Genomic DNA, 16,881 nt, shown 5'->3' with positions numbered 1-16,881 from the left:
CTGTTCAAAATGAGATGACTTCCAAGCCACAAATTAAAAGGATTGGATCTTTTATGCTATAGAGAGCATTCATTCTAAATCACTGGTTCCCAACCTTTGGGGCTCCAGGTGTTTTGGACTTCAGCTCCCACAGTTCCTAACAGCTGGTAAGATGGCTGGGATTTCTGGGAGCTGAAGTCCAAAACACCTGGAGGCCTAAAGGTTGGGGACCACTGTTCTAAATACATTGCCTCCAGATGGTGCTGGATGGGAAATGCCCTAAATACTTATGTATACATCTAGAAACTTTAGTCAAAATATCATTTCCAAAGACCTGGATTGACTTATCCATGGGTTAATGTAAGTGCTGTACTTTAATGGAAAAAGGAACCACCCACTTCTCCGAGTAGAATGGTGAAAAGTTTTAGTTCTGCTTGGAAGAACCTTTAAAAAGCACCAACTTCCTCTAATTTCCCTGCTGTGGTGCCACTTCTGGCCTTTTTTAATGCTAAAGTGGAGAAATAGCAGCCAAGTCAGCACTGATCCTTTCCCTTCTCTACAGAATAACCCTTTACTTATCCACAGGTTATATCAGCATCCTTAATCATGACCCCCAAAACTACCCTTGAATTATACATGAGGTTGACTTATACATGAATATATATGGTAGTTTAATTATCACAATTGCTAATAATCATCGTCATAGGCTATCACTCATGGCCAATTATGATTGTCTTCCAAGTGTAGGGCCTTGGTGGGGTCTTGTGCCATGGAAGGTAACGAATTAGCAATGTTGGGCATGCTATTGCTTGACTGACATGTTCTGAGCAACTGGGGTTCATGCTTAATGCCACATACTTCATAGTATCACTTGCTCTCCCATGACATCACAAGGAAGAATCTCCAGGTGTCAAAATTTGGCCCTGTGATGCTCTTGACCTGTTAACCCTACATGAAGATACAACATCAGTTGATGCCTTTGGTTATCATGATTCTGGCCAATGAGCCCTGACCCAGAATGACTTTCCATGCAGACTGAAACCATGAGAAAGTTCCTGCCGATACATTAAGTATGTTGCTTACTACTAACAGGACACTGAGGGAGACCAAGCTCTCTGGGGGTAGAAATGAGGGCAGAAAGTAGAGCAAGGCCCTGGCCCAGGTTGGAAACATGCTCTTGAGCATTCTTGCAATGTCTTTCTTCTTCAGAATAATGAAGCCCAATGTTCAAATGGCAAACTACTTGGAGCTGGTGACATGGCAAACTACTTGGAGCTGGTGACATTAGCAGTTTGTTCTAGTGAACGTCAAAGAGGTGAGATATCGGAGGGGAAAAATAAAAGCAAATGGTGAAAAGAGCTGATGATGATTGGGAATGTGGCTGGGGAATTTGGACAAAGAATTGCCAAGTTAGGAGCATCCCAGGGCAACAACATGGCAACTGGGGATTCTTTCTAATGATTTCACAGGAGATCACATCATATTCAGTTAAAGCATGGGCCAGTAAGCATCAAGCCCAGTTGCTCAGAACTAGGTGTAGCTTCAGACTTTCCCAAGGGTTATTAGGATGTTGAACACTATTAAGGATCTTATAATACTGCTTTGCCAGCAAATTGAGGGGCAGTAGGGCAATTCTGCCATGCCACATACTGCTGCTTTCCGGTGATGTTTCTCCCATCACCAAAAGCTCGTGGATTGGAGCCAGCTGAACATGGGAAGCCTCCCATGTTGCGAGTGAAACATCATATAATGCTTCTACTCAGGTTTTGGGTGGTGGGGCTTCTGCTAGAAGTTAGGCAATGATGTACAAGGGTTGAATGAAAAGTAATGCCTCCACCTTCGTAACTCCTCAACAGATGGCAGTACTGGTATGTGGCAGGTACTGGCTTGTTCAGTAGACTCTCCTCTACAGTTCCATTTGGCAAGAAGCCTTAGCATTAAACGGTTGTGTTGTTAAAGTGCGAAGTATGGAACTCGGCGCAGACGGTTGGTCAATGTGACTTAAGCAATGTGCAGTCATTGAATTCTTGACAGCAGAAGGTGTCACCCCAAAGGAGATTCATCATAGAATGCAAGCTGTTTATGGTGATTCTGTTGATGTGAGTACTGTGCATCGTTGGGCAAATAAGTTTAAAGATGTTGAGGTGGGAACATCTGACTTGCATGACAAACAAAGAGTTGGATGTCCTGTGACAGCAACCACCGAGTTTCACAAGCAAAAGGTTGACAGATTGATTCAGAACGATCGTTGTATCACTCAGAGAGAAATTTCAAGCATAATCAGTATTTCACAAGAACATGTGGGTCACATTATTACTTTGCTTGGCTATCAGAAGATCTGTGCACAATGGGTACCCAGGATGCTGACACCTGAAATGAAAGCACACAGACTTGAAATTTTCCAGGAACTTCTCTTGCGTTACAAGAATGAAGGTGACGCCTTTCTCCATTCAATTGTGACAGGAGACAAAATGTGGGTACACCATTACGACCCGGAGACCAAGCGTCAGTCTATGGAATATCAACACAAAGACTCGTCACAGAAAAAGAAATTCAAGACACAGCCCTCAGCTGGAAAAATCATGGCAACAGTGTTCTGGGATGCAGATGGTGTTATCCATGTTGGTTTCCTTGAACGTGGAACAACAATAAATTGAGAGCGTTACATGACAATGCTGTGAACTTCGAAACAACGGTTAACAAGAGTCCGAAAGGAAAAGATCACACACTTGACATGCTACCAGAGCAGAACTTCAGAGATTGGATCTCACCACTGTACGGCATCGTCCATACAGTCCAGATTTAGCTCCGTCTGACTTCCATCTGTTCCCAATAATGAAAGAAGATCTACGGGGACATCATTATGCTTCTAGAGCCCCCAGATGGCGTAGTGGACTAAGTGACTTGAAGGTTGGGTTGCTGACCTGAAAGCTGCCAGGTTCGAATCCCACCTGGGGAGAGTGTGGATGAGCTCCCTCTATCAGCTCTAGCTCCATGCGGGGACATGAGAGAAGCCTCCCACAAGAATGGTAAAAACATCAAAACATCCGGGCGTCCCTTGGGCAACGTCCTTGCAGACGGCCAATTCTCTCACTCCAGAAGCAACTCCGGTTGCTCCTGACACACACAAAAAAATTATGCTTCTAATGAAGACACTGAGAGAACGGTGAGATGCTGGTTGCGGAAACAGTGTCGACTTCTTCTGTGACGGCTTCAGAAAACTTGTTCATCGTTGGCAGAAATGTATCCAATTGTCTGGTGATTATGTGTTAAAGTGAATAGTGGTAGTTAAAGAGCACATTCTAAGGATTATTTCTGCATTTGATTTATTAAAATATTCCCATCCAAACCCAAGTAACGAAGGTGGAGACATTACTTTTCATTCAGCCCTCGTATGATGGACATCGTACCCATCCATTTCTGGACTGGGGTGAAACATCCTAGAATGCTAAAAAAAGTCCCATGTTATGAGGTCATAGGACACACATTACTGCTGTAAGATAAACATCATAGATGTATTCTGTTGTCTCATTTTTTGAGAAGCTTCAAAAATGTCCCATTTTCACTTTCCTCTTTCTGCTTTTTCCGTTTGTCCTCATCTTATTTCAGTTACTGTCAATAGAGTTGACTAACGGGAAATACTCTCTAGAGATGAGGTCATCGCCCAGACTTTAACAAAGAAAATTGAGAGGTGGCTTAAAATGCTACAAGTAGTTAAAGGGAAATCTAGATCCATTTCTGCTCACAGAAAGAGAAGTATTTTACTCAAAGAGGAACAGCTCATGAGTACAACATTTGTTCTTCCTTTTACCTCCTTCCAAGTGGGATGAATCACCAAGTGATGATATCTGTGTCTCTCCTATCCCATAGATGAGGACAAATTAGCAACTCATTATAAAGTTTTTTGAACCCTGTTCAAACTATTCAGTTATAATGCTATGATTCCATTATAACTTTCACAGCAAAGTTCTATGGAAAACTACAGTTTGCAGTTAAGAGCAGGGATGCCTCTCCAAACCGCACATTCCTGAATTACACAAGATGAAGCCATGGCTGTTAAAGCAGATCATAGTGCTACAAATGCATATGTGAAACTTCCCCCATGGAAGTTGTAAAGACTTGGATATACATTTTTTGTATTTGGGGCTAATGCCATAACCAGGAACCAACAGATGATTATTTGGAAGACAAATCATTCATTCAGTGTTTCACAAAAAGTAATACTCTTATTGGTCAACCAAAACACACATGGCACATTTGAAGCTCTATCAACTCCTTCATCAGGCAAAAGATGCTTAAAAATATGAAAATTGTAGTTTTGAAGTCTCGGTAAATATTTTTTCCCCTTACACGTTGTTTCTGTTATGCAATCGAGGGCTCTCAAGCAGGTAGAGACCATTAACATCTTTGTGGCCATGTGGTAATAAAGACAAAAAATTAACTCGGTTGTTGTGTGTTTTCCGGGTTATATGGCCATGTTCCAGAAGCATTCTCTCCTGACATTTCACCCACATCTATGGCAGGCATCCTCAGAGGTTGTGAGGTATATTGGGGGGGAAAACTAATCAAGGAGGGTTTATATATCTATATATCTATTATATATCTATGGAAGGTCCAGGGTGGGAGAAGGAACTTTTGTCTGTTGGAGGCCAATGTGAATGTTGTAATTAATTGCCTTGATTATTATTATTATTAATGGCCTTAACAGATTTCCTGGCTTCTTCCTGCCTGGGGGAATCTTTTGTTCAGATGTGTTAGCTGCCCCTGATTGATTCATGTCTGGAATTCCTCTGTTTTCATAGTGTTGTTCCTTATTTACTGTTCTGATTTTAGAGTTTTTTAATACTGGCAGCCATATTTTGTTCATTTTCATGGTTTCCTCCTTTCTGTTGAAATTGTCCACATGCTTGTAGATTTCAATCACTTCTCTGTGTAGTCTAACATGATAGTTGTTAGAGTGGTCCAGCATTTCTGTGTTCTCAAATAATATACTGTGTTGAGGTTGGCTCATCAAGTGCTCTGCTATGGCTGACTTCTCTGGTTGAGTCAGTCTGCATTGCCTTTCATGTTCCCTGATTCGAGTCTGCGTTTGGTGGTCCCTAAGTAGACTTGTCAACAGCTTCATGGTATATGGTAGACTCCTGCAGAAGTGAGAGGATCCCTCTTGTCCTTTGCTGAACATAGTATTTGTTGGATTTTCTTAGTGGGTCTGTAGATAAGTTTGTAGGTTGTGTTTCTTCATCAGCATCCCTATGTGGTCATTGGCCTGTGGAGCACAGTTGAGGTGGTTTAGTTCACCTTGGAGGAGGTGAGGTTCACAGATTCTTTGTGCACGGCCTGCCAGGGCTTTGATTGTGCTTATTTTTTTGACTTGAGTGATGGTTGGAGTTTTTATGAAGGTATCTATCTCTGTGTGTAGTTTTCTGTAAACTGTGTGGCCCAATTGTTGAGTGGGTTTGCGGATGACCAGAACATCTAGAAACTGCAGTTTTCCTTCCTTTTCTTTTTCCGTGGTGAATTGAATGTTTGGGTGGATGCTGTTGAGGTGGTCCAGGAACTTGTTGAGTTCTTCTCCATGACTCCAAATGCTGAAGGTGTCATCCACATATCTGAACCATATAGTGGGCTTTTTTGATGCTGTTTCGAGGGCTTGTTTTTCAAAGTATTCCATGTAGAAATTTGCTATGACCGGGCTGAGAGAGCTCCTCATGGCCACTCCATCTTTCAAGCTGATGAAGAAACACAACTTACAAACTGAATCTGCTCTTGATTGCCAACAATTTTTTCCAAAAAAAGGAGGAAGGGTAAGTGGAAGAATGCATTATCAGGAATGAGATTAAAGTAGACATAACTGAAGTGGTATGACATGGAATCTGTGTTTCATAGGAATGATATCCGATGAAGAGCCTAACATTGTACTAGTTGGTCCCTCATATAAAATTGCACCATGTGTTCAAAAGTGAAATTAACCAGTTTTCTGTCCCTTATGCTTACAAAGAGAAACTTGAATGAAGGTAGATGGGGAAGACTTGATAAAAATCTCAAAAACTGAGGAAGGTTTGTCTGATTTGAGGAAAGGGGCAGAAGTTCTCTTTGCAGATGCTTGCTCTGTCCATGTTTTCCAGAAGAATAGTTCTGAAAAATAAACTTGCTTAAAATATTAGGATATTTCTTTACTTTCTTGCTGGGGTGTAGTGCATTTACATATAATTTTCAGTGGTTGGAGACTTCAGCTTTGACAGGGCTAAAGGATATATTCTAAAACACTCATTCTCTAAGATTTCTTTTTTGGTCATAGATTCCCAGGCTATTTTAGCCCCTGACTGAAACTTTTATTCAGTTGATATGGTTGTTGTATTTCCCAAAAAAACCCCCCAAAAAACCAAAAAACAAAACAGATGGACTTATGGAGAGTTTAAGGTGAATCTGTCACAGGGTTTCCTTGGCAAGATTTGTTTAAAGGAGGTTGTCTTTGCCTTTATCTGAGGCTGAAAATGTGTGACTTGCCCAAGATCGTACATTGGATTTCCATGACTTTGTGGGGATTCAAACCCTGGTCTCAAGCATTGTAATCTAGCATTCAGACTACTGTACCGCTGTTGCCTTCCCAGCTATTAAAGACGTGTCACTAAACCTATATACTGGGTTACCCGGTAACACAGATCATGTTACGCTTGGTGGGAGAGCACAAAATGTCTTGGAATTTCTGCAGATGTTTTATTATTATTATTATTATTATTATTATTATTATTATTATTATTATTATTATACCGCTTTATCTCTCCCATAGGAGCCTCCAAGCAGCTTAACATAAAAACATTAGCATGCAATTTAAAATATGCAAATATTAAAACAGAATTAAATATAAACAGTATTAAAAATCACAGTTAAAATACATTAAAATATATTCAAAGTTAAAAACCATTTATACAACTTATATAAGTCCTTGCTGGTTACAGAACTCATTAGTTGTAACAAGTTGCATTTTTACCTTTAATTGTTCCCTTCCTATAGGTTAACCACATTGAATCATTACATTTATTTGGGTTGTAGTGTAGAGATAGGGATTTGTGGGTTGTGCAGGATATGGATGTGGGTTATGTAAGTTGCAGAAAAGGCTTGACAGTCTTTATTTATTTCATGCTTATATCAAAGAACAAACTATGTCAGTGATACTCTTCTTGCTCCACAAGAATAGAAAGCGTAGTGTGGCATTTGCAGTCCAAAGAATCTTGTGACTGATCTACCTTTTCTCAGTGTCTTGCATGTTGAATTTGTACATGTCTAGAGCAGAATGTCTTGCTGTACAATTTTTCCAGTGCAGATAATATGCAAGACCAATGACAAGAAGCATGAAGCTTCCTACAAACTATTTCTATTGTTGTAATTATTTCTAATTACAAAGAATCACAAATCAAATCAAAGAGTAAAGAATCACAGTGTCATTCTGATTTTCAGATTCTACTGCTGAATAAGCAAGCCAATATGTGAACATGGTAAAAGACATTCCTTTGAATACACAAATCTAGCCAGGACTGTTAGCCTTCTGGCAAAATTTAATCCATAAGTCTTAATCCTAGAATTTATAAAGCTCAAGTCAATGTGTCAGACTTCAGTATATATACAAACATGCACACACACACACACAACACTGAGATTTGATTCAGATCTCTTTATCATGCTTGGAATTACTCCTACATTCAAACCCTTCTTTACATTGATAAGTCATCAAACCATCTTTATTTACTTTCAAATGATATTTAACTTCCCGGGGGAGTGAGCTTTTATTACCCGAGCACATCCAATTTAGGATATGTCTGGGCTAAAAGAGGAACTTCTATATATCTCACAAGTAACATGATTCTGCTCTTTAATCATTTTGTTTCAGCTCTAGATTCCAACCTTTACATCATAATGTGACCAAGGGAGCAGATTCCTCTTGGGCTGAATATCATCCTCAGATGGCAGAGATCTTGGACATTCTTCATCCTTATATCAAGGAACCTAAAAGCATCACAGAACCAGGAAGAGACTTAACTGAGTTACTTTGAATCAGGGTGAAGTTGGAAGATGTTACACTGGCCAATAGCACCTTAGAGTAAATCATCCTAGTGCAATTGCCTTCACCCCATATTTTACTGTCATATTTTACTTGTTTTCACTGATGCCTAAATAAAAACTCTATCTGCTAATAATCCTGAGTAATTTTATTTATCGTGTCAGAAGCAAATTGAGAATACAGTTATAATGTATGAAAAACCACAAAGTTAAAAACTTGGTATTATACTAAATCTCTTTTGACCAGAAGCTGGCCACTGGTGTCACAGTAGAAGGTCCTCCCTTGTGCATGTGGCAGGGTTCAGACTGTATTGAAGTAAGTGGTCTGTGGTTTGCTTTTCTCCACACTCGCATGTCGTGGACTCCACTTTGTTGCCCCATTTCTTAAGATTGGCTCTGCACTTTATGGTGCCAGAACTCAGTCTGTTCAGCTCCTTCCAAGTCGCCCAGTCTTCTGTGTGTCCAGTAGAAAGTTTCTCATCCGGTACCAGCCACCCTGGATAATAACTGGGGATGGAGTGAAAATGATATTTAAATAATAATACTAATAACTATGTGAGGCTTCCACCCTTCAGTCTACCACTTTCCCCACTAATTGCAAAGTTCTGCCTAAATTACTGCTGGCATCTTGTATGAAGACATCCACTATCATACTACTACCGTAAGGAGTGAAAAAAGTACCTAAAAATTCTATAAGAAATTGGAATCTTTATCTTATCACCAAACTCTCTATTGATTCAGCACACTGAACAAAGCTTAGTTCAGTACAGTTTCAGCTACTTTTGCTCTCTGGCCATGTAACTTGGACTTCATTGTAAGACTGTGTCGAGTGGGATGTGGAATACAAGCCCCATTTTCGTTAATGAATCATTCTTGGTTCCCTACATTTCATCCAAGGAAAAAGAGAATGCACTGAAGTCTGAGTTAACGTACTGGCAACGTACTAGCAGTCCTCAGCTACCTTTATACAATGTCAAACCTGTTAATTCAATGGTTTATGACAGATGAGATGATCAGTAAGGTTCAGCCCTACTTTTCTTCTACAGAACCTACACAGATAATTATAATAATTATAATAATTTTAATTATTATTATAATTTTCCTTCTGTCCTGTGTAAAATCTCATGTCAGCAGACCCAATGGATTGCTGGTGGCTTATGCCACCTAGTGGCATTCAGGGACACAATAAAAGTGGGAAAACTGCAAATAAAAAACCATTATATATTTTTTTTACTTGAGAGGACATCCCCTGGAAGTTGACCACTCAGTTACACTGGAGGACCTAGAGAAACCTAGAGAGATGGTATTAATAAAACTTATAAATAATCACACCCACAAAGTTAAACTTAAAAATTCTGAATGTCAATAGCACTGTGAGTTCACTTTAGCTGCCATTAGTATTGCTAGGTGTGCTGTTAAGAAATTCATGTTCCACATAAATACAAAATAAAAGTTTTAATTGCAGTTAATGTAGAGTTTCTCTATAAAAGTAACATATGATCCGTATTAATACTGTACATTTCTGTTTTATGAAGGGCCCACTGCTCAAAATACGGGAAGAGTCTATGTCAAAAGTAAAGCTTTCCAATCCTCTAATTGTGGGCATGCTTTATTATAAAGGACATTTGTCAGGATTATAATAGGCAAGCTTTCTGGTTCTTAAATAAGGGACATACTTATTGATAAAGTAAGGGAGACCTGGTAAATTTAATTGCTATATAACATAACATTTTGGGATTTGTAGTTTTGTGATGCACTAGAGCTTTCTGGCTGAGAATCTTTAAACCCTCCCTAAACTGTAAAATTACCACTAAAATTGTGTGGAGTGAAAGGATATTGTCAGAAAAAAATGTTTTCGATATTTTCCTCACTGCAAGAATCTGTACAACAAAACTATCTTCATTTCAGTTTGGAAACAACCTGATCACAACGTCATGTGAAGAGAGCTAACTCAGCCTCTTCCAGGAGAAGCCATTCATTATTATTATCAAAGGAGATGTGCCTGGCTTCAGAAATCTTGGCCTAAATCCAGTTGCTAGTCCCAGTTAGTGTAGATACTGAATCAATTACTGGATGATAATGTCATGCTTTTGTAAATCCCGTTGCTCCAATAGTCTTGTGCCAGTTGGGATAAGCAATTGGATTTAGGCCATTGGCCTCAAGAACATTGGGGAGGGAACTACAACCCTGCCATAGTTTCTAGGATGGAGTCCTTAGAATATGAGAATAATATCAGTATGATCTCCTCAGACAGGATGTCCATGTCTGTAAAGACAAGCTTCTCAAAGATAGTGTTATATCAGGCAGGGTGGTCATCTAGGTACCATGGGCAAAGTTGTTGGAAGGATGGACTGATTTTTCTTCCACTGGACTCACTACATGGCAGATCAGTTTTAGTTTTTGTAACTCTCACAATGAAATGTTTTCAAAACACCAGGACCCCAGAATCAGTGGTTCTGAGGGCACTCGGACACAGAGACCTTTACCCCAGAAACCCAGTTCCAGACGATTTCTAAGTAAACTTGTCAATGTTGCACAAGCACATAAACCTCAGGAAATATCTCATAATTTCATCCAGGAAGGAACATTATCTTTTCACAATACCCTGGGAGTTTCATAATGGACTTAGGAAGAGCCACGGTCCTATTGAGTCTTATCCCTGGAGAACACATCCTAACCCAAAACCCAAATCAGACCCCCTCCCTGGGAATCCATTCAGACTGTGCCAACACCCCTGCCACTCATTGCTCGGTCAGCTGTCTCACTCTGAGCAGATAGTAACTGAGCTATTAGCCCCATTAATACAAGATCCTACCCGCATTCCTTTCCTCCCACACCCCTACATAGGCAGACCAAGAAAATAGCCACAATTCAAATAGAGCAATGACAATGTATTGTCAAAGGCTTTCACAGCTAGAACCACTGGGGTGTTGTGCCTCTGAAGATGCCAGCCACAGATGCAGGTGAAATGTCAGGATACAATCCTACTAGAACATGACCATATCGTCTGCAAACTCCACCCCACCCCACCCGAGCAATGACAGTGTATTAAAATTCCCACCAGACTTGAAAGCTAATCAACGATGATGGTGGATGACACGTCTCAACCAACCAGCAAGCAAATCCTAGCCAGCCCCGGCCAGGACTAATTATCCAGGGTGGTAAAGTCCTTTGTTTCAAATTATTGTCAAAATGCAATGAATAAATGTGTATGTTTGCAATTAGGTTTATGTCAGGCTTTAGAGTGCAGATTCTACTGCCATCCACTTTGGCCAAAGTGAATAAACTCCTCTGTTCCTTTTGTCTTCAACCTGTCCATGTCTTATTTGGTCTTTGGAGCTTGGCACACCAGGCCTCGAATCTGTGGTTCTATCAGAGCTGAAATCACTTATCAGAAAGACAGAAGTGGCCATATGTCTATTTGGTGGAGTTTAGATGGGCTTAAAAAGGTATGGGGTGGTCTTTCTTTAATGCAAAAAGAAAGACACTAAAGAAAGACACTTTTTTGCTCCAAAAAGTGCAGTGGGACCATTGAGGGGTTCTGGGTGAGACCAGTGGAAGTGGCCTATGAGTCCACATGCATCCCATAAGCTCCACCTTGACCACACTTTGTTTTAAAAAATCCAACATCTGCTCTAAAATTTATTTGGAACCCATACCAACATTTTATGAACACTGTAAATCTGATCTCAGGGCCATTATATGATGTCTATGGGTTCCTTATTTTTCTGGATACTCTCAAAGAACTCCGAAAGGATAATGAGGCAGGATTTCTCTTTCTAGGGGCCTTATTGATTTTTTACTCAACAAAACTTGGTCTTCTATATGTTTCATGGTAGCAGTTTTAATGATGACTTCTACCAATTTGTCTGAGAAAGATGCTGATGCATCATATTTGTCATTTTTTTTTTGCTTCTTTTTTTTTTTAAAAAAAGAGGAGGATAAGTCAGCACTATAATGGATTCTTTCTAGCTCACTGGCCAGTCAGGATATGTTAGTAGTGAGCTGCTTATATTTGTTAGAAGAGAATTAATTACGTATTTGTGTCGGCCATCAAGACTTGGGGACTTCTTGCATTTTGTCAATTAGCCCAGACATAATATCTGGATGTCTTAGTCAAAGGATTATAATTTCATGTCTCCAGCTGACTTGATTTTTTAGATAACTCAGTTGTAGGTGCTTTTCTCAGAACTTCCACACTTTTTTCTGAGATATAAGGAATGATTAGTTTTTTCTCCCACGTCTCTTTAGCTTCTCTGAAATCTCTCTGTTCTCTTTTGGTATCTTTTCATGACTTTGTCAGGGCCTTTTGTGGTGCAATGGGTTAAACCCTTGTGCTGGCAGGACTGCTAACCTGAAGGTTGGGTTGTTGACCTGAAGGTTGCCGGTTCGAATCCGGGGCGAGAACGGATGAGCTCCTTCTGTCAGCTCCAGCTCTGCATGTGGGGACATGAGAGAAGCCTCCCACAAGGATGGTAAAACATCAAAACATCTGGGCGTTCTCTGGGCAATATCCTTGCAGACAGCCAATTTTCTCACACCAGGAGCAACTTGCAGTTTCTGAAGTCATTCCTGACACACACAAAAAATGTCTTTGTCACCAAATAGTCTGATAGCCTACATATCTGGTTTTCTGCTTCTTTTTTGTTCTTCTTCACTTCATTTTATATGGCTGAAATATTATTTATATGACTGAAATATTGGTTGACCTTAAAATAGATGGATTGAAGTAGCCTCTTCAAGCAGCTCATTCATTGGGAAGGATAGTGTTGCACCCCAGGCCTGGAAACCTCTATGAACACAGCACCAAACAATAGTCCAGAATATAAGCAAAGGGTTTATTGTAAAATATATTAAACGTATAGGAAAAAATCAGGAATAAAGAAATAAGTGTATCAAAAAAAGGTTCAGCAATAAGCAATAATCCAACAGGAGTCCAAATGTCTCAAATAGATTCAAAGGTAATACAGTCCAGGAAGAGCCAAAAATCCCAAAAGCAGCTTATGTCCACAAGCAAAAGGCATCCGTAGAAAAACTTGATCATGAATATAAACACAGGAACATAGAAACTTCCAATATACTTGAATCCAAAAACCAAAGGCTTGACTTGAAACAAGGACCAGGAACTCAGGCCTAGCTTCTTATTCCAAATGCTATGTTGCCTGAACTAACTTGAAAGTAAACAATTTGACAATTAAAAGCCGCCCATGAAACCATTTTGTCTCCCCTGAAATCACTCCCCAGCTTTCCCATGCAACCGCTCTGCCCTGCGATGCCTATTGTCTGCTCTGATCTGTAAAAAAAAATTTTCGTGTCAGGAGCAACTTGAGTCGCTTCTGGAGTGAGAGAATTGGCCATCTTCAAGGACGTTTCCCAGGGGACGCCTGGATGTTTTTGATGTTTTTACCATCCTTGTGGGCAGCTTCTCTCATGTTCCCGCATGGAGCTGAAGCTGATAGAGGGAGCTCATCCGCACTCTCCCCGGGTGGGATTCGAACCTGGCAGCTTTCAGGTCAGCAACCCAACCTTCAAGTTACGAGACTTTAACCCATTGCGCCACCGGAGGCTCCATATCTGTAAATGAAAGCCTGTGTTGATTTCCTTATCTGTAGGTGCTTTTTTCTTGGAAGTCTTCTGTAGCATCTAATTCTTTGCTGGGCTCTTCCTTATCTAATGTCTCTGGCTGCTTTGACTGACCTTGAAGGCCTGCACTTTCCCAGTCAGCTTTCTCATAGAAAGAAGTATCATTCCCTTGTCACTTCGTGCACCCAAAAATCCCACAGGCAATCCCACAATCCTCTCTAAAACATCAGTGAAGCCATCAGTCTCAGGCTGATCTACAACAGACAGGATTCTGCCCCTTCTGTCTTTTCTCCTGTATTAATTGAGAGCAAATGACTTCAGCACTTTGAACTCCATTTGCAGCCATTGAAATAAGTTAGGAACAAAGGGGGAAAGTGAAAAGCAGAGAGAGAAAGAAACTTGGGCATTTTAAAAGCAACTAAAAAGTGGGGTGATAGAGGATTAATTAGCGTTGTCCTTGCCAAATCTGGCCAGTTGGATGATATGCACACAGATTATGGGCGGAAGGGGCCCTATATTAGGAAGAGATTATCACCTTAATCCAATTAAAAAACCCTTGTTTCAATTTTGCTGTTTTCCAAAATCCCCAACATGGATTTCCATGATATATTTAGCACTCAATGTAGCTTGCTTCTCAACTGCTGAGGGTGACATGAGACAGTGACAAGAGGTTGTAGAGCAAGTGACGATGAAAGGGAAGGAAAGAGGGACATTCTGCTTTTCCACAAATGCCTAGAGGTGTGATTTCAGAGAGTGTGCGTTTTTCTGATCTACACCCATGAGAGGTATATTTAGTTCTTCTTTCCCTACAAACAGAGGAACTGAAGAAATGTATGTGTTTTATCTGTCACTCAGCCCAAAGTCTCACCTCCTGTTTTCAACAGAAAAAGAATGTGGGGGGCAAAAGGACACAGAGAAAAGTGTTTTCATGGGTGAGTGGAAGGTGGAAAAAAAGTTCTAGACTTTTGGAAGGATAGAGGGGAATTAGAGCAACTTCCTCAACCTTCCCTGATGTTTTAGACTTCAACTGCCATCAGCCACAACCAGCAAGGCCAATTGCCAGGATTGTTAAGGGATTTGATTGTGTGTTCCATCATAGCAGAGGATTGGACTGGATGGTCTTTGTGGTCTCTTCTGAGTCATAGAATCATAGAATAGTAGAGTTGGAAGAGACCTCATGGGCCATCCAGTCCAACCCCCTGCCAAGAAGCAGGAAATCGCATTCAAAGCACCCCCGACAGATGGCCATCCAGTCTCTGTTTAAAAGCCTCCAAAGAAGGAGCCTCCTCCACAGTCCGGGAGAGAGAGTTCCACTGCCGAACAGCCCTCACAGTTAGGAAGTCTCTTTAGATAGAGACAGAGTCTCTTCTGATTTTATGATTCTCTCTATTAGTTCTCATGTTGTATGTTAAACACATGACTTCGTCAGACTACACAGAGATGCCATAGAAATCCACAAGTCTCTTGTCCTGACTTTAAAGCTTTTTTAAATGCTGGTAGCCAAATTTTGATCATTTTCACGGTTTCCTCCTTTCTGTTGAGATTGCCCACATGCTTGTGGATTTCCTTGGCTTCTCTGTGTAGTCTGACATGGTGGTTGTTAGAGTGGTACAGCATTTCTGTGTTCTCAAATAATATGCTGTGTCCAGATTGGTTCATCAAGTGCTCTGCTATGGCTGACTTTTCTGGTTGGATTAGTCTGCAGTGCTTTCCTTTTCCTTGATTTGTGTCTGGGCAATGCTGCTGCGTTTGGTGATCCCTATGTGGACTTTTCCACAGCTGCATCGTATTTGGTAGACTCCTGCAGAAGTGAGAGGATCCCTCTTGTCCTTTGCTGAACATAGCATCTGTTGGATTTTCTTAGTGGGTCTATAGATAGTTTGTAGGTTGTGTTTCTTTGTCAGTTTCCCTATGTGGTCAGTGGTTCCCTTAATGTATGGTAAGAACACTTTTCCTCTGGGTGGATCTTTGTTTTTACTCTCACAGTTTGTTCTTGGTCTTGCAGCATTTCTGATGTCTGCTGTAGAATACCCATTGGCGTGTAGAGCCCAGTTTAGGTGGTTCAGTTCACCTTGGAGGAGGTGGGATTCTCAGATTCACTTTGCATGGTCTGTCATGGCATTAATTGGTGAGGATTGGAGTTTTTATGTAGCCAGTAGGCTGTTAGGAGCCCCCGGTGGTGCAGTGGGTTAAACTGCTGAGCTGTTGAACTTGCTGACCGAAACGTTGGTGGTTCAAATCTGGGGAGCGGGATGAGCTCCCACTGTTAGCCCCAGCCTCTGCCAACCTAGCAGTTCAAAAACATGCAAAATGTAAGTAGATCAATAGGTACCGCTCTGGCGGGAAGGTAACAGCACTCCATGCAGTCATGCCAGCCACATGGGTTGGGCTGTAGCACACCAGCAGATCTACCAACCAAAAGGTGGCCAGTTCGAAGCCAGGTCGGGGTGAGCGCTCGATCGTCAAGCCCAGCTCACTGTTTACTTAAGCAGTTCGAAAACAGCATAAAGCTGTAAGCAGAGAAATTAGGTACCACAAATTGCGGGGGAAGTATTTTATGACATCATAAAGAACAAGACCAAAGATGTGATGACCAAGAGGAAGGTGGAAGGAGAAGGTCCTGATGGCTCTTCGTCATAGAGAATGGAGCAACAGCACACCCCCACACCCCCCCGTGTGACTGAATCCGCACTCAACCTCAACCTCCATGGGACCAAAAAAACTGGACTTCAAGGCAACATACTTCCATCTGTCTGTTCTATTCTGTTCTGTTTGTCCAAAACGGCATTAAAAGTTTGCTGTGTATATGTACTGTTATCCACCCTAAGTCCCTTTGGGGAGAAAGAGCAGAATATAATAATAATAATAATAATAATAATAATAATAATAATAATAATAATAATAATTATTATTATTATTATTATTATTATTATTATTATTATTACATGACCTTGGAGGCGTCTATGGACAACACCAGTTCTTCAGCTTAGAGATGGAAATGAGCACCAACCCCCAGAGTCAGACACGATTAGACTTAATGTCAAGGGGAAACCTTTACCTTTACTAGGCAGTTAGGAATTGTGGGAGTTGAAGCTCAAAACACCTAGAGGGCTGAAGTTTGCCAATGCCTGCTATAGCTAGAGAGATAATAATAATAATAATAATAATAATAATAATAATAATAACAACTTTATTTTTATACCCCGCCTCTATCTCCCCAAAGGGGACTCAGGGCGGCTTACATGGGGTCAAGCCTGAATA

At 40.7% G+C, this 16,881-nt stretch overlaps 1 long non-coding RNA gene across 1 annotated transcript; it reads left to right on the top strand.

Moving 5' to 3' along the window:
- The first annotated feature begins 900 nt into the window (after positions 1–900).
- LOC134299931 (uncharacterized) lies at positions 901–8,174 on the top strand. The gene is made up of 3 exons (XR_010007173.1): positions 901–1,049; positions 1,189–1,294; positions 7,868–8,174. It is a non-coding gene; the product is annotated as an uncharacterized LOC134299931 (long non-coding RNA).
- Positions 8,175–16,881: the final 8,707 nt, after the last annotated feature.

This window comes from Anolis carolinensis, chromosome 6 (assembly GCF_035594765.1).
Source record: "Anolis carolinensis isolate JA03-04 chromosome 6, rAnoCar3.1.pri, whole genome shotgun sequence".
NCBI lineage: Eukaryota > Metazoa > Chordata > Lepidosauria > Squamata > Dactyloidae > Anolis > Anolis carolinensis.
This window is presented reverse-complemented; position numbering and strand designations above follow the sequence as displayed.